The following is a 23,988-nucleotide window of genomic DNA, read 5'->3' as shown; positions in this document are numbered from 1 at the left end:
AACTGTAGAATAAGAATAATAATAGTACCCACCTCCCAGGGCTGTTGTAAGGATCCAATGAGATAATATTTATAAAGCATTTAGTATAATGCCTGATACACAGTAGGTGCTATATGAATCCAAGGGCTTATGCTTGCTTATCATTACAAATATAAACCTCTCCCCCCTCCCCTATCCACAGAGCCATCTCTCAACACAAAGAATAAAAAAGGAAAGAGGAAAAGAAAAAGTTTAACCAGAAAAGTTTGAGTGTAGATAATATTCCATGGCCAGAGACCCCCACCTCTACAAAGAAGAGTGAAAAGTGTACTTTCTCCTCTCTTCTTCAGGCCAAGATTGCCTAAACATCTATTAAAACCCAATTGAAATGCTGTGTTTTCCAGAAAGTTTTCCTTGATGCCCCATACCAAATCTGGTGACAACTCATGAGAAGCCCTGAACTATGCTGCTCTAATGTACTTCTTATGCCATTGTGAATTACATTTGCCTGTGTGGGTCATAGGGCTCTGCTAGACCCTCAGTTCCATTAAGGCGGGATTCATCCATCGGCTGAACTTTGTATCTCTCCCATCCCCAGCTCGGCACCCTGCACACACTCATCACTTAATAAATGTTTGTTGAATTTGTTTATTGAGTTGAGGTGACAATGTTTTTAAAAGTACAAAGAACATCAAGGAACAGAAAAAGAGTAGAAATATACCTACGATTTCTGGAGTCCCTTTCCTAGCAAGCAGCTAGATTTAATTCCTCATGTGTACATTAAAAAACACAAAGTACATGTGAAGGATTAAATGCCATTAAGTCCTTCAGTCACCCAGTACTCTGCTGAGAGCTTTAACCGCATGTTCACCTACTTCTTGACTTCCCTTTTCTTCTAAGCCTAAATGTCTTGGTCAGTCATGCTCTCAAACATACTCTATCCCCAATACTTTTTGTCCTTTCATTACTTTTAGTGTTTCTGGAGAAGGAGCCAATTGACTCCACCCCAAATTCCTGCTATCTCACATTGGCTGGGCCCTCAACACTGCTCAGCAATCTTCTTGTTCATCTTTAGACTCTACTCATTCTCTTTAGTCTTCCAAATCTATTCTTACTGAAAGCAATTGGTCTACTCCTACCACTTAACAAATGTGACCCTCATATGTGAATTCCCTCTTTGGCAAAAGAGAGGCAATAACAACCTCAAAGAATAAAGTTTCTAGCTAAAAGGGGGATTTAAGAAGTCAACAAGTCCCAACCACTTCATTTTTCATATGAAGATATTGAAGCCCAGAAAAGTTAGGTGATCGTCGTTAGGGCAAAAGATTTAACCTCTCAAAGCCTCTCATGATTTTTCTTGAGAATTGTGTGAGATGTCTTGACTGAACTTTGGGATCTAAATATACAAGTGGCAGTAATTGTATGAATGACATCTATTAAAAAAAATTTTCACTCCTCAATTCTTTGTTCAACAGATGCTTCAGATGGCATGTGTCATAGATGTAGATAGTAGGTGTCTTCAAGTACTCTGCTATAGCAAAAAGAACACTGTATTTGAGGTCAAATCCCACCCCTGCTCCTTACTGCTTCTGTGAGCTTTGGCAAATCATTGAACCTCTTGTCAGATTCTTCTTCTAAAAAGAGAGATGGTTGGATGACAGCAGGTATCTTTAACCTTTTTTGTGTCTTTGAATAATGTTTTTACATGATAAAATCAAATACATAGTTATCAAAAAAAAAATAAGCTCACAGTCCCCAAGTTTAGAACTCCTGGTGCAAATGACCTAAAGTCCTTTCCATTTCTCCACCTATGATCCTGTGGATATTTCCACTTCCAGCACTGAAAGTTAATAAGAATTATACACATTTCTGTAGCATTTTCAGACTGATAAATGCTCTCTTCTCCAAAGCTCTCTTAGGGTGTTGTTGCATACGTAATTATTTCCATTTTCCAGGCAAGGAAACTGAGGTTCAGAGAAGTGATGGGAATTGCCTATAGTTTCATAGCCAGAAAGGGATAGAAGCAGAATGAGTATCCAGGTGTACTGAGTCCTTTTTCCATTATATTCCCCAACTCGAAAGGAAATAAGCATTCCTTATGGTCTCAAAAATGTGGTCTGGTATACATCTGAGGAGGATGCAGCCAATCCATAGATAATCCATGCAGTTGAGTTGGCATCTCATGAAATATAAATCTATAGAGAGAATCATCCTCCCAAACAGGTATGTTCCCAGCTTCTGGGACAAGCTTCTCTGTTAGTGCTCCCTGTGTGCTGTGAGCCAGGACAAGAGAAAAGCCATAGAGTTAGCAATAACCTCCCTGAAGAGGCATCCACTCCCTTCTTCTCATGGTTCTGGAAACAGTGCTTTCTGAATTTTAAAATGCTACAGAAAAGATGAGTCCTTGCTATTATTCTTCCATGGACATTACACACTAATGCAACATCTACTATCCTACGGTCTATGTGTTTCCTAGTCTGCTTATGGCAACAGTATAGGTAGCACGGTGTGGTATATAGAGAATTGGACTTAGAGCCAGAAGATCTAGGTAAAAGCCCTTCCTCAAACATTTACTAGCTATGTGATAATCACAGGCAAGTTGCTGAACTATTCACAGCTTCAATTTTCTATTCTATAAAATGGGGATAATGCTTGTAATAAGGTAATGTATACCTTACAGTTTTTGCAAGAAGTTTTTTTGCAAATATTAAAATATAATAGAAATGTGTTATTACTATAAAGAATTGAAGTTACCAGGTGCTTGCCTGAGGATGAAACTTCTCTTGCCATCTACCTGTGAAAATGTCATATTACTGAGAACAGAACTATTACAAAGATCATGGACCTATGTTGTCTAACACGATATAGCAATAGCTTACATTTGTATAGTGCTTTGAGGTTTGCAAAATTCTTTCCCTACAATAGCTCATCAAGGTAAGGAGTGTGTAATCATTTAAGAGAAGAGGAAACTGAAGTGTTTTGCCAAAAGTCACACATCATGGCTCTTTCTTGATGCAAGGGATGCTGGGACACTTTAGGGATCTCCTATTCTCTCTAATTCATTTGCCCTACCCACTTGGAACCTGAAAACAGAAATATATGTCATTCACTCAAAGATATAAAATTAGTTCCCCTACAATGCATCCAGGGCAGGCTATCAAGGTATTGAACACATAAATTGTTTTATTTCTACAATAAAGAACAGATCAAAGACTTGTAGCCTAGTTTCTAGAGAGTAAAGAGAATTTCTCTCTTCTTTCAGTGAGCCAATAGCTTCCCATAGGTACCTGAACAATGATTCAGACTTAGGATCTCAGAGTCTGAAAGGCTCCCCTCCTTACAAGAGGAAAAAATTCAGAGTTCAGCAGAGTTGGGCAACATACCCTCCAGTAGCCTTTGACTTTCCTCAGGATCTTATGCAATCCTTGTAACTTAAAGATAAGAAAACCAGGGCCCAGGAAGAAGGCTTTTACCCAAGGTGCCATAACTAGTATTAAAGGTAGGACATTTGCACAGGTCTTCTGACTCCAAGTGCTCTTTCCACTAGACCATAGAAGCTTCTTGTTCCAAGTCTCTTTTTCCTGAGGATGTGAGGGCCTAGACCTTGGGCAAACCCCAGAGTCAGTTAGGGTGGTCCAACACTGAGGTCAAGCAAGGGACTGTGGACAGCTGGAGCCTTGCCCAAGAAATAACACAAAGTGGTCTACCAACTTGGAGGCCATAGAACATTAATCACGTGTGAACTTCCCCACAATAATGAAGAACAGTTGCAGAATTTTATAGCTGTGCCATTGACACATGGTTGAGACTCTATAATAATTGCTTAATCACCACCAAGTACCCATCCTTTTCCCCTTTTTGCTCCCCAAATATTTTCCTTTTCCACATTTCACATATTTTACTATTTCCTCTCAAGAGATACAAGTCTCCTTCTCATCTGTAAACTGCAGGATGCTTTTTGGCCGATCAGTACCATCCATTTTCTCTTTAGTGAAATCAACCGATTCCATATCAACTTGCTCTTGATCACTATTACATTCCTGGCCCTTTAGATGTAAGAGATCTAAATCTACTATTCCACGTTCACCACTACTAAGTTCTGCAACAGAGTTCTCTTCGTTGTCTGTCTTGAGCTTCTTTTGATAATGAGACAAAATAGCATCTTTTTTTATCTTCCATGGCTCTGGCTGAGATTCAGGGTAAGCTGATTTGGGAAGCCAGGAAAAAAAAGGTTTGTTTCCTTGATTCTGGGAAGAGAGCCCTTTTCTGGGGATCAGAAGATGACATGGTTTTAGGGGACTCAGGGAAAAGGGCAGATTTGGGGAGGTCAACATCACCAGAAATGGTAGGTTTTTGGATCTCTAAAGCCATTTTAGGAGGTTCAGATGACCCAGGAAGACCAGATTTCTGGGATTCAGTAGCTATGTGACCCTAGACAATTCACTTAACCTTTGTTTGCCTCAATTTCCTCATCTGTAAAGTGAGGACAATAACAGGACTTACTTCTCAGGGTTCTCATGAGGATCAAAGAAGAAAATAATTACACAGCACTTTATAATTATGACTATGTGCCAGGGCCTGGTACACAGTAGGCACTACATAAATGTTATTTATTATGAGCTATAATATATATATTTAAAGATGGCATTTCCCCTGCCCTTTATATGCCACCAGTAAATACAGTGAACAGGCATTCTGAAATTTCCCAGAGTCTTGATCTTGTCCTATTCCTATCACTACCTCGAATTATCAAAATGCAACATCAGATTTCAGTCTTCTAGTAAATCAAAACTGATGAAATCAAGACAGCAGACAAGGAAATATCACAGTTAAAATGTGTATGTGTTTCCACAGACTAGCAGCAGTGAAAGAGACAGACAGACAGACAGACATAGACTAAAGATCTACAATGATCACAAAGACATAATAGAAAAAACAGTGGATGGAGACAGCTCCAAAACTTACTAGTTGTGTGACTGTGGAGAAGTCACTTCATGTCTCTGAATCAATTTTTTCACCAGTAATGGTTACCTCTTAATGAAGTTACTGTAGAATTCAATGTGAAATGAGGTATGTAAAATTCTTTGTAAATCTGAAAGTGCTCTACATTAATGCAGTTTTTACTAAGACAATGTAACTGTCATGTTGAAAGCAGTTTTATGACATTTTGTTTTTCATGTCATTTTATTATTTTCAATAATGGTGGCTCATTAGGCAGGATGGTGCAGTGGGTAAAGATTTGGAGTCAGAGGTCCTGGGTTCAGATTCTGCTCTTGTGTGTCACCTGTGTGACCTTGGGCAAATGACAACTCCTCTGATCTTCAGTTTTCTCATCTGTAAAAAGAAGGGGCTGGATTAGAATTAGGGGTCAGAGACTATGGCCTGTCACCCATTTTTGTACAGAATGTTTTTTACATGTTTTAATGAAGCTTTATTGCATTAAAAAAAATGTAAAGGCCTTTCTTGGCCCTCAGGCCATACAAAAATAGGTGATGGGCCAGTTACTTAATCTCTGTTATGTGACTTACCCATGGTCACACAGCTAGTAAATGACTGAGGCTGGATTTGATCTCTAAGTCCAGTGCTCTATTCACTGTAGTACCTAGCTGCCTCTTGAGGTGGTACAAGATAAACGCCTATGCTTATTATCTAGAATATGACAGGAGACAGATTGTCAAGAAAAGCCAAGAGGCAGCACCAAGATGCTAGTAGTATAGCTGCTTCCCAGTTGCAGGGAACTGTGAGGGAGAGTAAACTGTGGATAGAGCTTCAGTTCTTACTGGTGTCATAGAGAACAGTAGCTTTAACATCACAGAAAGCTCCTTGCTGAAGACTGGAGGATCAAATCTTTAGGGATGACGTAGTACAGGTTTCTTGTCAGTTAGACATTGGACTGCATGGCTGCTGAGGGCTTTCCTAATTGTGAGATTCCATGATTCTCAACCGTTTGTCAATTTTTATTTTCATTTTTATTTTGTAACCAAGTTCCTTTAGGATTTCTGCTGATGTCTGAGGTGATCATCTGCCAGCCAAGCTTTGCCCCTTGAGGAATATACCACCTAAAGCTGGTGATGAGAATTTGGCAGAAAGCTCAGGCATCTGCTGGAAGATGACTTCACTGGCTCTGCCTCAGTTTCCTGAACTATAAAATGGGGATAATAATAGCACTTACCTCCAAGTGTTGTTGTTGGATGAGAAAATCTCTGTAAAGCACTCAACACAGTGCCTGGCAAAAGTAGGTACTCACTAAATTCTTATTCCCTTACTACCTGAAGGACCCAGAGGGGAGAGAATTGGGGTAAAAGAGCCAGAGAGTGACTCAAATATTGCCAAAGACTGACTGCTCACAGACCTAGCTATAATGCCCACGACATCACTAGAACCCCAAGCAAAGGAAAGTGTGAATCCTCTCTCTACCTCCACTCAGGACCCCGCAGGCCTAAGAGTAAAAATGATTCAATTACATACCCCAAAGAATTGTTGTGAGGATCAAATTAGATGATGTTCTGCAAACCTCAAAGCACTAAATAAATGCTAACTTATTAATTACCTCATTTGATCCCTGAAGGCAAGTTTTCATCTGCTTGAGAAATGCTGTTCATGAGTGAGGCCAGCTTCTTCCAGTGTCAGTAGCCAGGTGGCACAGAAGATTGAATGCAAGGTCTGGAGTGAGGAAGACTCATCTTCCCAAGTTCAAATCTGGCCTCAGACACTTACTAGCTGTGTGATCCTGGGCAAGCCACTTAACCTTGTTTGCCTCCGTTTCCTCATCTGCAAAATAAGTTGGAAAAGGAAATGGCAAACACTCCAATATCTTTGCCAAGAGAACCTCAAATGGGGTCATGAAGAGTTGGACACAGCTGAAAACGACTGAACAACAACAACCTTCAGATATCACACTGATCTTCACTGAATCAAAGATCCAGACTTGGAAAGGACCTCAGAGTTTATATATTTCAACTCCCTCATTTTACAGGTGAAGAAACTGTGGCCCAGGGATGTTAAGGGGTTTGTCCGAAATTACAGAGGCAGGAATCATTAGCACAGCTAGCAACACACAATTCTTCATGAGCTTTGCCTCCTTTTCAACCTTCTCATAATTTGCAGAACATCTGACTTCGATTTTTTCCTGCACTGAAGCTCAAAACAAACAAACAGGTAAACAAACAAACAGGCAAGCTTCTCTATTCCTGCTCAAAATGAACAAGAAGATCATAGGACCATAGAATTGGAGCTGGAAAGAAGATATTCAGATCTGATATACATGCTCTCCTAAAATTGGCTTTGGTTGGAAACATCTGCCCACTAGAATTTATTTCCATTTACCAAAGTAGAAATGGCCTATACCTATTGTTAGTGGTGAATGCTCTTTATTTTATGCTTTTCTGACCTGTCCCAGGCTAGTGAAGAGTTTTCAATGAAACTGAGTTGGACTCAGTGCTGCCCTCTGTTAGCTGTGTCTAGAAATGATGACTTTGCTCACAGACATGCTGTTGATACTCAAAAGTATTTGCGTACCTCGAAAGAAGACAGCTTTTACCTAGAGAGCCTGCCTATTTTTTATTTTTTCCATGATATCAGCCTTGAAATGGAGGTCTCCAGGAAGGATAAGAGATGGAAATTGCAGTAATTAGAAAACAAACTATAATCTAGCAGCCCCAGCTCTCTCTTCCTTCAATAGCCTAACGCTATGTATCAAAGACAATTTTGAAACAGTTTTGGGCTCCCCTTTCTCACCAACCATTTCTCTCTAGACCTGAGTTTCCAACCTTTTCTGGTCCCCATGCTCCTCGGCTTTCAGTAAGCCCTCTCGTGCCTCCTATCCAATATAAATATAATATCCAATATAAAATCTATTTCGATTCTAGAGTTTACCATGCATATACATATAAAAAAATAAAGAAATAAATTTTAATATATAATATAATTACTTATCAAATATTCCCAGTACTCTTTGACATGTTTCTTATACTCCTCTGGAAGTCCCTTCCCTGGACAGTAATGAGATTGAAGTTTAGATCAATTCCTTTAAGAATCCAGTACCACTTTGACACTATCTCATTTTGATGAGCAGTCACCATTAAAACATGCCATCAGAAATCCAGGTGAAGAAGTTGAGAGCTCTTCATTTAATCTGACACGGACAACACACACACACACACACACACACACACACACATCATTTCCATGGGAAGAACCTAAAATTCCCAAGCCCTTATGATGGGCAAATTTGGTTCCACAATTAGGATCTTACAACATGAGGACTAGAAGAAAGTTGAGTAACTCAGAATAGTACCTTGTGAGTAGTAAGTACGTACCCAATGTGTCCTGTGTGATATCTTTATTCTAATTTGATTTAGGAAATCATGGCCTTCTCTTAGAGATGGGTAAAGGAAAGGAGGGAGATCAGTACTTCTAATTAATTTCTGTCAGTGTACTCAGTCACAAATTAGTTGTGTAACCTTGGACAAGTCATCTCCCTTCTCTAAGCCTCAGCTGCCTCAAGTAAAAATGAGAATCGTAAGATTATATAGTATAACATCCTCCATGGGCTCACTTCCTCCAAATCCCACTCATTTTGGCAGGCCAGGATCCCACAGGGTATGTATCTGACCAAATCCCATTCATTTTGGAAGCCAGGATCCCACAGATTATCTATCTGGCTATTTCTCCCCTCAGGGTTTTAGATGTAACTCTAAAGGACTGTGGCTTCCCACACTGTTGATCCTGAGACCTCAGCTGGTATGATCCTCATTGATTGTCACTTAGCCAACTAGAGTTAACTGGTTTACTAAGGGATAACTACTGAGATGCTATAGTAAAAATAGTTGGTGCAAAACATTACTCAAACTGGTGCATACTCTCCCACACACAAGGTCCCTGGAGAGAATGGTCTCAGACTTAGAGAGCATATGTGTCCAGAGGGTAACTCTTGGCTCCTGGTTACTGGAAGTCACTTTTTCCATTCATGGAATACATAGGAAGTCCCCTTAGAATCTAGTTGGCTACTGGGTTCTGAGAGTCAGTGTTCTTGTAGAGTTCTGAAACTGCCTTCCATTAGCATGCCAACTCTGAGCTTAGCCTGTCTCTCAGCTCTTAATACCTATGTTGCTACTTCCAAATATTCCAACTTTTGAAGTTTATAAGGTCATCTTCTTCTCAATGTAGGGGGTGAAGGGCAGAGCAATGGTGAAAGCACTCAATCTTCGCTTCCCACCCTTGAAGGCAATCACATCAAGCATCACTAGACTGACTTGAAATTGATACCTCCTCCTGGAATCATCCTGCTGTAAAGTTCTTGCTGGGATCATCCTGCTGGAATGTTTGACTCTGACCCTGCAGCCTACAGTAACCAATATATATAAATAGAGAGATAAAGATATATAGATATATGTACATTTTATATATATATATATAACATTTGTTCTCTCTATATATAATATGCATATTGTGTATATTTGTTTACATGTATATATATTTGTGTTATATATAGTAATATATATTATATATATAGTAATATGTGTGTATATGTATACATATATATATATATATATATACATGTGTGTATATTTGCAAGTGTGTATGCCTAAATGTATGCCTGATTCTTTCATCCATTCCCAATACATTTTCTATGTGGCTTCATCCAATGACCAAACTATTGTACTCTTCCCAAATTGACTAAGGGACTGTTCACACCTAGTTTATACTTTTGACTGATGAATGGATTGAATCAATCAAGAAGTCTGAGCCCTTTGAATTCACTTTAATTAAGACTGGAGTTTTCATCCCCACTGTTCCTTACAATAGAATTTAAAACTAGAAAGATATTAGAGAGCGTTTAGACCAAACCCCTACATTTTCCATGTAATTTGAGATGATCAATATGATGAATCCCTCAGTCACCTTGATGAGATTACAGAGTATGGACTTTGCTGAAGGACACCATGAGTGTGGGTGCAGATGTATCCTGGCCCATGGTTCGAGAGTACATAGGGATCTCTTCTGCTTGGCCCTCAATGACTGGAATGCCTCTACAATGCTTGGCAAATGAAGGTCCATCTGGTCAGACATCCTGCCTTTGGTCCGTAGAAGTGAGCTATGAAACAGTCCACTGCTTTTGTGACAGAGTATCTTCTTGTACTAGGAAGTACTAATTACTAGGGGGCCATCTCCAGTCATCTTGACCTATGTATCTGGACTCAGATGACTCTGGAGGCAAGAGTGAGGCTAATGGCTTTGCACAGCCCTCCCTTGCTTAAATCCAATTCACTTTCAAGTCAAGACATCACCCTGTCATTGGTCCTCTTCAAGAGCAAAGGACAAACAACAACTAATTACTAAGCATAAGAGGCAGGATTTGAACCCAAGGCTTCTGCCTCCCAAGCCAGTGCTTTTTCCACTGCAGCAGACTGTCTCTCAAATCAAATTGAATTCCTTAAAATCCCACTTCCAGAAATTTTAATATTAAATACAATTTCTCTAGGCTTACCAACTTTAGGGACCAAATATAACAATATTCCTGAAAATATAGGATGTCCCCAAAGTCTGTGCAATTTTAAGCTAAAGCTAAAATTTAAAACTGCATGAAGACTTTGGGGACAGTCTGTATTATAAACACTACTCATATTTGGCTTTCACATTGGTTGTTAGTGCCTTGCTCAGATAATACTTCTAGGAAGTCAGCTCTGAGTGATTCTAATAATTGTGTATTCTTGGAAATCTCTGAAAATAACTTGGCCAAATTGGGGCGGGGAAAGTCCTTCAAGGCAGTGTTTCTCTCTCTCTCTCTCTCTCTCTCTCTCTCTCTCTCTCTCTCTCACACACACACACACACACACACACACACACGCACACAGACTTTGAATTCCAGTTACTCATAAAAGAATTTGTTTTGTTCCAAATGCTAATGAATTTCCAGGAAATACCACCAAAATAAGTTTGGCATCTTTAGTGCATTAGTATATGTTTTTTTTTTTTTCCAGAATCCTTGCTAACTGCTCCCTTCTCTCTAAACTTCAGCTTCACATAATAAGCAGTTACACAGGATGTATGATTGTGATTGTGTTGGAATTGCATGATTGATAATGATCAAATTCTTAGAACCCCTAGATCTGGACATTTCATAGACCATGAATCCAGATTTAACACTTAGTATTTCAGACTCCCATCATTCAAATTTTCTACCCCGTTAGCTGTTCATGGAATTTTTAAGGTTGATTGATGTTGGGCTGGATTTTGTGTGAATGTATTGTGTGTAACATAGCTCCTTTCCAAGTGGGGAAAAGCTCAAAAATATTCCCTGTCTAGTTCAGAAACTAGTTCAGAAAAAAACTAGTTGAAATAGTTAAATTCAATGCACGTTGGCCAAACATATCAGGTTTGCCTCCAAAATTTCTATTCTGTTTTAGGAATTAAGGTGAAATGTTCATTGTGTACTTGGGGGCTGTCTGATTTGACTTTCACATTCTCTTCTCTTGTCTTCTAATTAATGGGCCCGATCCAGATGCCAACCTATAGCTGCTTCCTTTGTTGGGAAGAGGGAACCTTTTCCCACCAATTGTTCTCTGTGAAGCTGCTGCCAACCATATACTATGGCTTACTTGATTTTTATGCCTTCCATAAAGAAACAGTTTTAAAACTGTAAAAACCACCTTGGCAGACATATGGGTCAGGCTAGTCATCAGCTAGCCCTTCACAGGGCATGGCTAAGTGGCATAAAATATGAGGATTTCAATTTTTCCATTTCTAGACACCAAGCATCAACAAGGTCAAATGGGCCTTGGTCTTAAGCCAATCAGTTAACTTGCGGGGTTCAGTTTCCTCATTTGTAAAATGAGAATTAGACCAGATGATCCCTAAGAAACCCTCCAACTCTAAATCCCATATGCAAAGAGATGCTTCACAGAAAATATCAGTACCTTTGCTCTCTTTGATCTCTTAACTGATAAATTCCACAGCCTTTTCTCAGCCCTCATACCTCTACAACTTTCTAAAGCTTAACACACAGGTAACCATCCCCCTTTCCTTTATAATTTCTCTCTCTTTGATCTTCATAGCACCAATCTCATATCCCCCCTTTCTATTAACTCACCAAGGAGGGCAAGGAAGTTTTATCCACAAACATGGGAAGGCAGTGGATGAGGTCTTTTGGTTCAGGAGAATACTCCAAATTCCCAGACACTTCCCATAGCAAGTGTGTTTAAGGACAGGATGTAATACAAGCATATTAAAAAGCCCATGGAATCAAGGTAATGAATTATGTGAGAAGAGACAGAGGAATCACATCATTGGTACATAGAGGAGCAAGGGTTTGCACTCTGTGCATTGTTAGTCAATCAATCAACAAACTTATTTTAGTGCTAACTGTGTGTCAGACACTGTGCTAAGTGCTGGGGATACAAAGAAAGGTAAAATTGTTTCTGGTTTCAGGGAGCTCGCAATCCAATGGAGGAGACAACATGCAAATACTTATATACATGCAAGATTAATATGTACATATAATGTCAAGTATACACATATTATATATACAGGTATATGTGCATGTGTATTTATATATACTGGGGAAACTGAAGGTAATCCCAGAAGGAGCACATCTTCTAATAACAGAGGTAACACATAAACTACTATGTCCATACAAAATATATACATTGTAAATGATAGGTAAAATGCTAATAGAGGAAGGTGACAATAAAGACAGACAAGTCCTTTGAAATTGTAAAGTACAACATAATTGAGGCAGCTAAGTGGCACCATAGTGCATAGAGCACTGGGTTGGGAATTAGGTAGATATCTTCATGAGCTCAAATCTGGCTTCAGACATTTACTAGCTATGTGACTCAGGACAAGTCACTGTTTGCCCCATTTGGTCATCCGAAAAATGAGCTAGAGAAGGAGAATGGCAAACCACTCTAGTACCTTTGCAAGAAAACCACAAATAGGGGCACAAAGAGTTGGACACAACTGAACGACAGCACCACCACCATATAAATACAAGAGATTAGTATCTATCATAAACATAAGAAGAGCACTTGGACTTACTTGGTTTGAGAATTCCATTCAAATCTTTTTTCTGACATTGGCCAAATGACTAAGAACAAATTATTTTGCTCCCAGAAAACCTTAATTTTGTCATTTGTAAAATGAGAATAATGCTTGTACTCCCTGTCTTCACAGGGTTGTTATAGAGAAATCATTTTATAAACCTTGGGGTGTGTGTGTGTGTGTGTGTGTGTGTGTGTGTGTGTCTAATTTATAGAATAAAACAAGCATTTCCATAACAGTATAATTTTAAAAAAAGATGGCACATGAAATTGCAAATCCATTGTGTACAACTTGCTATTCCTTTTAAACCTTAAAGCATTATGAAAATATGGATTCTTTAATACTTTTATTTCTTTTATTTTGTAGCATATTCATTTATGAACCTTTCCCTCTTCCTCCTCTATGTAGAAATCTAGCCCATTTATCGAAGATTAAGGAGAAAGGGGGAAAAAATCAATTGAGAAAAACCAACCAAAATATCAAACAAATCTGATAACATAGTCAATATTCCATACCTCTCTGCAAAGAAAGGGTAAAGCTGTATTTTCTTAACTCTTCTCTGAGACACAGTTAATCATCACAATTACAGAGTTCAGTTTTGTTTTCTTGTTTTTTTTCCTGTTTCAATTATTGTAGTGATTGTATATATTGTTTTCTTGGTTCTGTTTGTTTCAGTCTGCATTATTCATATAAATTTTCCCATGATTCTCTGACAACTTGATCTTTTCATTTCTAACAGCATAATAATATTCTATAGCATTTATGCCTCACACTATGTTTGGACATTCCTTGCTAGCACCAAAGATATGACCATTATGAATATTTTTATGCATATGAGATCTTTCTTTCTTTGACATTTTTGGGGCATATGCCTAGTAGTGGGCACTCTGAATCAAGTATATGGACATTTTAGTTGTGCTTTTAGCTTAATTTCAAATTGCTTTCTAGAATGTTTGTACCAACCTGCAGCTCCACCAACAGTGTATTATTGTACTTGTTTTGAGGTGGTCCCTCTGATATTGACAATTTTTATCTTTTGTTTTCCAGTTTTCTGGGTGTGAGATAACATAGCGGAATTATTTTGACTTTATTTTTTTTATTATTGATTATTTGGAGCAATGTTTTTCTTTCACTGTTAAGCATTTGCAATTCTTTTGGAACTATTCATATCACTTAATTACTTTTCTACTGAGTCATGTCTCATGACTTTATGTGCTTGTATGAACTTCCTCTATATCCTGGATAGCAGAGCATTATCACAAATATTTGATGCCAAATATGTGTGCATGTATGATATTTTCCCTTCATATATTGATTTTATCCATGCAAAAGCATTTCAATTTCATGTAACTGAAATGACCCATTTTATCTTTTCTGATTGCCTCCCCAGCCACAGTTATGAGAAGTACTGGCCTTTATTCTGTCCTAGTTTTTTTTTTATTTTTTATAACATAACTCTATATATTCACGCTATTGATTTGTTTTTCGATTATTATGGCATGTGGTCTTTACAAGTTCAGCATTTATGAACATTACTTGTCTTTGTCTGAGATGCAGATGCTATTACTAAAAATATATATAGTCATTCAATAGTTTATTCCAACTTACTCATTTTACAGATAAGGAAACTGAGACCTGGAGAGATGAAATGATTTGCGCCACCTGATTTGTGTGCTTCCAAGTTTTCCCAGAAATTCTATTGGCAAATAGAGCATTCTCCCCCAAGTAATTTTATTTTATTAGGTGAATCAAACACGGGCTTATTGAGCTCAATAGTTTCTGATTCTCTCCTATTTAATCTGTTCCACTAATCTACTTTTGCATTTTTATCCAGTACCAAATAGACTTGAGTATTACTGCCTTATAATCTAATTTGAGGTCTGGAAGTGCTATTGCTTACCTAAACTTACTTTTATTTTTTCTATTGGGAAATGTGTATTACTATTGTACCACTAATTTTTCTTTGCCCAACGTCAAAATCCTGTAACATTTAATTAAACTTAATTCAACAAGTGTTTTTAAAGCATCCACTCTATTTCAGTCTTCTAGGCCACACGCATTATCTCCAAAATCCTTACTTGTTCAACCCTCCTCTTTACAGAATTACTGTCACAGAACCCTGGAATCTCCAAATTGTAAGGGACCTTAAAGTACACTGGATCTACATGTAAAACATGGATCCTCTTCAAAATCTACCTGTGAAATGATCATCTAACTTTAGTTGTAAACACTCCCAGTGAGAGTTTTTAACTGTCTATGAGAACATTATTCTCAGGGTTCCAACCCTTCAGCTCCCCACTTCCACCATCTCACATGAATTGGGCTCAGTTCTTTCACTGAAACATTTGGAAGTTCTTTCAAGGACTTAATTGGTCAAGGGGACCAAGGCTCAGAACTTGCTTATATTGATATATAACTTCTGGGTTGCCTTTGGCCTTATTGAAGTGGCATCTTCATCAGTCTCAGGACATAAAACTATCCAACATGAATAGTTAAGGTCCTTCAAATGTGGCAGATGTCCCTGGGCTGAGTGAGTCACCATACCCCCAAGCTAATCCTAATCTAATATCTTTCTCTGCTGTGCCTAAGTAAATCTACTTTTGTCAACTATTAAATGACCTACATTTCAAATCCATTTTGAACCTAATTAACAGAAGTTAGCCCGAGTCAAGGGCTAAGTTAGCCCTTAATATTTTCTCTCTTATTAGGCTCCTGGCCTGGCATTTCTGAATACACTCTATAGAAATGATACCTATTGTTTTGAATTCTTTTACTGAATGGAAAGAAGAAGAAGAGGAAGAAGAAGAAGAAGAAGAAGAAGAAGAGCTAACATTTAACATTAATACAACCTCCCTATGTTACTATGTTCCAGGGACTGTGCTAAGCACTTTAAAATAATATCTCATTTGTTCCTCACAACAACCCTGAGAGGTAGGTACTATTATTATCCTCATTTAGACAAGGAAACTGAGGCAAAGAGTGGTTAAGTAACTTGCCCAAGATCATACAACTAGAAGGTATCTGAGGTCAAATTTGAGCTCAGGTCTTCCTGACTCCAGGTCCAGTCATCTATCCACTTCTCTACCTCGCTAAAAATTGTGTTTTGTTTCTTTGCTTTGCTTTGTTTTTGTGTAAAAGGTTAATCGGGGGAATTTCCTAATCAATTTCATAGACTAGATTAACAAGTTAGTGAGTCGTTGCCTGGAACTTTGATGTGGACATGCCCATTTGTCAAATATAGATCCTTTCATGAGTCATTGAAGATGTGGAGTCGAATTTCGTTAGCTGGGGATGAAACAATTGGATTGGGTTGTAATATTTTGATTGGAGTGGAACTGTTTGTCTCTGACCTTTGAGGATTAAAGCTATTTGTGTGTGTGTGTGTGTGTGTGTGTGTGTGTGTGTGTGTGTTAGGTTCATAATGGGTGTGGGATAATTTGCAGACAACCTCTTTTTTTTTTTCATTTTCAGAGGACAGGTAAGAGTTCTATAGGAAGAACAGACCTAGATTCTGGGGTTGAGGAGAAGGAAAGCCTTTCCAAGATCCTCAAAAGGCTGCTTTAATGCAGAGGCATAGATACATGTTCAATGTGTTCTGACCCATGCAGACAGAGGTGAAGTATCCTAGACCTGAAGTTTAAAAATCCAGCACTCTATCAAGAGAAAAAGAAGTTCCTAGATAGTGCCAGCCTCAGAATTGCCCCTCTAGGAACCTTGAGTTTGAGAGTTCAGGAATCTAGCCTTCTTGAGTGGGACAGAGGGATTCCTGGGTTAGTGCTTGCCTCTTGGGGAGTAAAACACAGCAGTCATGGGCCCCTATCAGCTGGAAGACCAAAAAATAACACAGTATCGGAGAGTGAAAAAACAAAAAAAAAGTTGTTTTCCTTTCAAGAGAGACTATCTGTAAGGATAATATCATAGAATCAGATGCTTATGTGGGTCTCTAGTGAAAAAGTGGGAATCACTGTAATATTAAAAGTTTGCCTCTGTAGCAATGCAAGTATATTTTCTTCTGATGGGAATGAAACTATATTATTCTCTAGGAAGAAAGGTAACCAGAAAATACTGTATTAATTGTTTATAGGCTACTGTGAGTCCTTTTTTTTTTAATGTATGTATGTCCTACATCTTCTGTAAGAAATACTGTCCTGTAGTCAATATACATTGTTACCTTGAGTGCTTGTATTTGATCTGGGGGCTCTCTTGCCCACCCATGTCAAAACCTAGACATGAGTACTTTTTTTAACCATATTCAGAAATTTCCCAAAAGTAACTTGATGGAAGCAAATTAAGCCAAAACAATATGGTTTACGGGGAAAGGGCAATGCTTTAAAGACTAGACTTGGTGTATGAATGCAGATCTTAGGGCACTACATTATTGGAAACATTTATGAAAGCTACTTTTCTTTTTCTGAGCTGTAGACCCCAGTACTAACAAATCCATAGTCATGCAGTACCTCATTGAGCCAACATATATGAAGTAAGCCACAGAGCACAATAAATTAAAGATCCTTTCTATGTGTTGATAAAGTTCCAGAACAACTGAGAGACTTTGGACTCAATCTATCCCACAAGGAGACAGCCTGAAAGGCTTTAATATAGCTATGGTTGCCAAGAAAAATCACTTCCTTGCACTTCTCCTATGGACATTACAGACTCATCTGGTCTTACCAACAGGTAAAACAGGTCATATGTACCCATACAAAGCAAAAAACATGAGGTATGGGGTGGAGGAGAAGGTATTGAAGCAAGAAGAAGGAAAAGAGCAAGCTTAAGTGCTTCTCAGATAATACTTGGCAGATATGGCTTTCTTCACCACACATATCCACCTCCCTTCCCTCCCTGTACCCCATTTCAGAGAACTTTTGAAACTACTGCTCCAAATGGAACAAAACTTTTGCATTTTTGTTGCTAGAATAGTGAGATCTGTGGGAATGTAGTGGTTCTTCTCCAGCAGCAAAGGGAGGAAGAGAAAGAATGTAAAACTCTCAACTGCTGCCTTCTGGCCCACACACAACTATTTATTTCTAAAACATAGCAACCTTCCTTCTGTCCCCTTCAACCAGCTTGTCATTCACAATCTGACTAAGGATGACAGGAATTTACCTGAACATTCTAGAATCAAATGCACAAGGGTATCCCTTAGTTCAATACCCACATGATGAGATAGGGTCTGCATCTACCATGATCTGACATGTGTATCTCTTGGCAAAATTTAAGACGATCTCACTTTAATCAGGGTCGTCCACCTCAGTGGATAGGAATAATAAAGAAAAAAAAGCTAGTCTATGCCTATTAGATATCTTGAACTGAAGTCCTGTAGACATTTTTAACTCAACACGTCCAAAACCGAACTCATTATCTTTCCTCCCACATTCTTTTCCCTTCCAAACTTCCCTATTATTAGTTGAGGGCATCACTATCCTCCCACTCCCTTAGGCTCTAAACATAGCTGGCGTCCTCAACCCTGCTCACTTTCCATATGTATTCAGTCGCCAAAGCCTGTCAAATTTCCCTTTGTAACATTTCTTGAATACTCTCCCTTCTCTTCTCTGATATTGCCACCATCCCAGAGCAGGCATTCATTTCCTCATACTTGTGCCATTTCAATAGCCTGGTCATTGTACTGTCTGTCATGAGTTTCTCTTCCCTCCAGTCCATCCTCCACTCAACTGTCAAAGTGATCTTCCACACCCCCTACTCAATAAACTCCAATGACTCCCTGTCACCTACAGGATCAAATATAAAATTCTCCATTTGGCATTCAAAGGCCTTCATAACTTAGCTCTTTTCTCCCTCCACCTTTCTAGTTTTCTCATGCCTTTTACCACCTGCGCCCCCTAGGTACTTTTTGATCTGGTGACACTGACTTCCTTGCTGTTCCCTGAACAAGATACCACACATGTCCATACTCTGGGCATTTTCCCTGGCTGTTCTTCATGCATGGAACATTCCTCCTCAATTCTCTGGCTTCCTTCAAGGCCCAGTTGAAACTCTATCTTCGATAGGCATCCTTTCCTAGTCTCTCTTAATTCAAGTATCTCACCTCTGTGGATAATTTCCTATTTAATTCCTGTATTTAGCTTATTTGTGCGTAATTGTTGTTTGTTGTCTCTCATTAGATTGTGAGCTCCTTGAAAACAAAGACTGTCTTTTGGCTGTCTTTGTATCCCCAGTATTCAGCACAGTACCTGACATATAATACGAATGTAATATTTGGAAAAATTTGGAAGGAAGCAAAGAAGGAAGGGAGAAAGGGAGGGAGAGAGGGAGGAAGGAAAGAAGAAGGGAGGAAGGAAAGAAGAAGGAAGAAAGGAAAGAAGGAAGGAAGAGAGGAAAGTAGAAAAGGAGGGGGAGAGAGTGTGTGTGTAAAGGTGGAGATGCCAAAGCAAAGAGAGAGAGGCAGGCAAAGGGCAAGACCTGATCAAAGGCAGCAAAAGAAGAAACAGAAATGTATTTGCTGGGAATGACACATCATCCAGTTTAGCTGATATAAGAGAGTGGAGGGGGATAGGGCTGGAATAGTATGGCAGGACCAGATCATGAAAGACTTTGAATGCCAGGCTAAGGAGTTTGAGTTTGTCCCTCAGGCAAGAAGAGATTATTGAAAGTCTTTCACTAAGACAATGACATGATCAGAGGTATGCTTTAGCAAGATTCATATGTCAGCATGTGCAGAAAGTTATTTAATAAGCTGAGCGAGAGATAATGAGGGTCTGGCCTAAGATGATTCCAGTAGGAATGAAGACTAAGAGAAAGATGCATATTATTCTCTGACTTTAGTATTAGCTTACACTGTAAACATCAGCTAAATTTGGGAGATGGGAGGAAATGTCTGTTCTGACTCTGCCTGAATACTGAGCTATCTTTTATTTATTTATTTTTTTATGTCAGCAGCAATATCTAAAAGAATTTGGCTCCCCTATCTCAGCAAAAAAGAAAAAAAAATCTGGGCATGGTCTATACTTACCTAGCAAGTTTACTTTGATTACAAGAGTAAGATACAATAAACGAGACGCACAGTCTTATGTTGACATGGTTTATCTCAACAGATTCGGTTTTATTTGTGTCTGGCACCAGGCAGTGAAATACAAGAGGCTTATTTAGTGATTATCATGAAGGAACCAAAGAAGTCAGGATAATTGGGAAAGAATTGGAGTGTTCAGAATGAAGAAGTTAATGGTCCCACTGTCCTCTGCCCTTGTCAGACCACATCTGAAGTATTGTTTTCAATTCTGGGTGTTACATTTTTTAAAAATAAATTTTGTTGAAATCTCTGTTTACAATTATAAATTTCTGATAGAGAAAGAGGAAGGAAAGAAAGGAAGTTTTAAAAAAGCAGAAAATAAAACAAGGAAAGAGGGAAGAAGGACCGGCATTGAAAATGACTCTACGTGTGTGTGTGTGTGTGTGTGTGTGTGTGTGGCATCTGTAGTACCCCCTCTCACATGTGAGTCCTCAGAAAAGCTATCTAAAGTTCAAGGTACTCAGTGAGTCAGCACCAGCTCAAAATTACAACTCATAAGCCTCCGCTGATGGTTTGATTTTACCAGCTAACCAGACAACACATTAGTTAAAAACAAAAGATATTTCCTAAAATAATAAAGCAAATAAGAAAAGATCCTTCCTTGCACACAAGAATACACTTTCTGACAGGCCACCACAGTACCAATGTGGTAAGGCATACACACAGAGACTACATGTTGACTAGGAAACACATTGGAAAGTATATCCATGGTGACCAGGGCATACACTTAACCAGAGCGCCTATCACCTCTAATACTAGAAGGCTGCTAATATCCTTAGAAGATATGATCATATTGTTTTCTCCTGGACATTATGTCTCTTCTTTGCTCCAGAATGCACATGTCTACTAGATGTTATATAGTCCCTTCTGGGCAGCTCTACCCAACCCTATAATGACCAAATTTTTTTCTGACACAATGTTTGGGATTTCAGCTATTTAGGACCATCTGCTCTACTCTTGGCTTCCATCTGCTAAGGTGCAATGAAAATAAAGCTTCTCCTTGACAGGGCAAAGCTTAGTTTATAACCAAGTCTATAATCCACACTGTACCACAACTTCATCATTTAAAAAAATGAAAAGGAAAATCCATCAATTCTTTTGACATTCTATGTGTGCTACTGATTTGAAGACCATGGTCCTCTATATTGAAATTCTCCTTTAGCTTCTTATGGCATCCTATTCAGTGCTTAGGACAGTGCCTGGCACATAGTAGGCACTCATTAACAGACTGACTTTGCCCCCAAATTCACATCTGAGACTCTAAAAAAATCACTGGAGCCATTTGGAGGCTGGGATTATGAAGCCCTATTCATTTTTCAAGTTTCTGTCCTCTATCAATATGGAAATGAAGTTGAGAAAGGAAAAAAGCTAAGCAAAGTAGATAAATTCATCACCCTCCAACTTCTTGACCTGCATTTCTTTATTATGCATATAGGCCAGCTGATTCTACAACAGCAGCAACAACAACCATCCCAGCTTTTGTACTATTTCAAATTTCTATCCCTCCCTACATTAGTGTAAAAAGTTGTACAATAGAATCCTGTTGTATAAATGACAAGTTGCCTCTGCACTCTTCACATCATTAAGCACTAAAGTAACATAGAAGAGTAAAATAGATAGCCTAAGGGGGACTGCCATAAAGATCTATAATTGGACAGTCATGAAAGGTCAGAAACTCCAGGGTGAATTTTTAAGTGGGTAGATCGAACTTAACTTTAATTTTATGATCAAAGAACTTGCATTCTCAAGCTTCTGGAGACTTAAGCTGGAAGTATTTAGTCAGAGGTTAGTCACTTGAGCCCTAAGAGATGAAAAGAAGGAATATGTCGATGAGGGCATTTACCTTTGGACATTTGTGCTCACTAATGGAGAAATCCAGGAGCAGTTATGATACCTTGGGAACAGATGTAAAGAAAAATGTTGACTATGTTCAACAGAGCAACTGGTTGAGGTAACTAAATAGTCCTATTGATAGGAGTTGAGAATAGCTATGACAAGAGCCAGAAGTGAAGAATATTGCCTAATTTGCCAACCAAGAACAGGAATGCAGTGACACAGTTTCTCCCTTTGCCTTGTGACTTTGAGATCAGGGCAGGAGATGGTTGGAAGCACATCTCTATCAAAGTCTCTGTATGCAGTACCTACCCATTCCCTGTGAGAATAATGAGGCATGTCACTCTGCTTCACTGAAATACTACTCTGTTCATTTTATTTCTATTTTAGTAAATGTACTTTAATCTATGTGTGAATGAATCTTCCTTTTAGTATGAAATGAAGTCGAGAAAGTGAGGGAGGAGGAGCTAGAGCCATTTGATGCTATGATTTTTGATACAACTAATTCATGTCCTCAGATTTGATAGGAATTTGGGAAGGGAGTAGAGGGAATAGCCAAGACATGCAGGGAGAGCAGTCTTGCTTGCCCATGCACCATTAGCAAGCTAGCAGCTCCAGAATGAGGTCAGCTTGACACATGCCAAGTTGGACAAGCTGGTAGCTCAAGGTTTGACAGATATTACACTCCAAGTAGCCGCTCAGCCCCTCTTCTACCCCTTATTGCCTAGGGAAAACAGGGGTCCCTGCACGCATTTGACATGTATGCTTTACATTTGTAAAACTATATATCTTTTTAAATCTGTTATTAACTTCAATCAAAACTTAATATGCATACTCATTTTAACACAGTAGTATCCACATCATCCTTGTTATTTCTGTGATCTGTTTTGAGCCTCTTCTCTGTGTATTTAATATGGGTTTGTTGCTATTATTGTTGTCTTTAATTACATAGTGGTAGCCAGAGTACATATTGTTCTTGTGATTCTGCTTTCTTCATTCTGCAGCACATCTCATATTTCTTTGAATTTTTCACATTTGCAATTTCTTAAGGTACAATAATATTCCATTACATTCATATACAGTACCATTCAACCATTCCCCAGTCATTCGATACCTCATTTGTTTCTAGTTTTTTGCTATTACAAATAGTGCTGATAGGAATATTTTTTTGGTACACCTAAGGTCTGTTTTCCTTTCAATAACCTTTTTTGGGAAATAGTCCCAGTAGAGGGACCACTGGGGCAAAGGGTATGCACATTTTTACAACTGTTATTTTAGAATCCCACATTGCATTCCATGATGGTTGAAATAATTCACAATTCATGTTCCATGAGGAACATGATGGTTGTCCTTTTATACAAGATTTACATTAGCATTTGCTTTTTAATATTTTTTGATGTTTGTCAATTTCATAGGTATCAAGTGGAAACTCAGAGTTATTTTACTTTGTATTTCTATGATTATTAGATGTTTTTAAATGTGGTTGCTGACAACTTATGCTTCCTCTTTCAAGTACTACCTATTCCAGAAAAGACACAGTAAATTCATTTATCCCTCAGCAAGATTCGGGGGAAAGGGATAACTGTGGGACAGGAGGATAAAAGCAATTGAAGGGTTGAGACAGGGGAATTGAAAAAAGAAAGGAAAAGTGCTACTAAAGAACATCCCAATGAAGGATTGAGAAACGGAGGGGGCTACATCTGTGATGACAACATAGACCCCATATGGGTTTTCAACTGCAAAGAATGGGCAGAATCAAAGGTCACCCCCTCCAATCAAGTGTTATGCTTTCTAGAACTTCATCCAATTTCAGAAAAGCACATATATGGGTAATTAGAGGCAATAAGCCATCATCAGAGAAAGGGAGAGATAGGGAGAATTTGGTGACTAGAGACAGAGTAACCTGGCATTAAGAATAGGGAAAGGTCATGTTAAAAGAAGAGGATAAGACCAGGCTTATAACTAAGGATTCAGAGTGTTCACTTTTAATGGGAAAATGTTGCTTTGATATTTCAATAGATAAGGCACAACAACAATAGAAAAAAAGGAAGAAAGAAAGAGAAAGAAAGAAAGAAAGAAGGAAGGAAGGAAGGAAGGAAGGAAGGAAG

Source organism: Vombatus ursinus, unplaced genomic scaffold (genome assembly GCF_900497805.2).
Source record: "Vombatus ursinus unplaced genomic scaffold, bare-nosed wombat genome assembly UNPS02007284.1, whole genome shotgun sequence".
NCBI lineage: Eukaryota > Metazoa > Chordata > Mammalia > Diprotodontia > Vombatidae > Vombatus > Vombatus ursinus.
The sequence above is the reverse complement of the archived record's forward strand: the minus strand, read 5'-3'. Positions refer to the sequence as shown.